Here is a 544-nt window from a genome sequence, read left to right on the forward strand (position 1 = left end):
AGGATATCTCAGTCTCACACATTTCCCAGTCTGTACAAAAGTTGACCTAAATCCTACGGCATTTAGAGCACTTTAGAGTGTACCCAAAGGATCTTGAGCTTGGGATAGTGAGGTTTCCAGTATTATAACAACTTGGATGGTATTCAGGTATCTATGGTATTCATGTTGCTTAAACTATTTGGAGCCCAAAGTGTATGAGCGTTTTTTAGACATGAGAAAAGAGCATGAGTATATAATCTTTCACGGTAATTCAACAAAATCTACTCAGTATAAAAGAGAAAGAGATTGTTCGTTATATTTTAGCTCTATGCTTCCTAAAGAGCTGTATGCTCTGAAAATAAATCTTTGCATGCCCATTCCATTCCGAGCTGACGGGGAAGTTAGGTACTATGGCATCAAAAGATTTATTTTGCTTGATAAGACATGTTTCGTCTCTGAGATATGAAATGAGATAAAGAAGACGAGTAGATGCATGTTAGTTTCAGCTGCCTGATGTCTTCAGTGGTCAGACTTTTATGTTCCACTTAGTGTCGATTATATACGC

The 544-nt window shown here is 37.5% G+C and overlaps 1 protein-coding gene across 1 annotated transcript in view; it reads left to right on the forward strand.

The window, feature by feature from the left end:
• Positions 1-544, forward strand: part of LOC119594807 (basement membrane-specific heparan sulfate proteoglycan core protein-like) — a gene marked incomplete at its 5' end in the record, with an annotated part of 219836 nt that overhangs the window by 58012 nt on the left and 161280 nt on the right.

The sequence above is a fragment of the Penaeus monodon genome, chromosome 34 (assembly GCF_015228065.2).
Source record: "Penaeus monodon isolate SGIC_2016 chromosome 34, NSTDA_Pmon_1, whole genome shotgun sequence".
Classification (NCBI taxonomy): Eukaryota; Metazoa; Arthropoda; class Malacostraca; order Decapoda; family Penaeidae; genus Penaeus; species Penaeus monodon.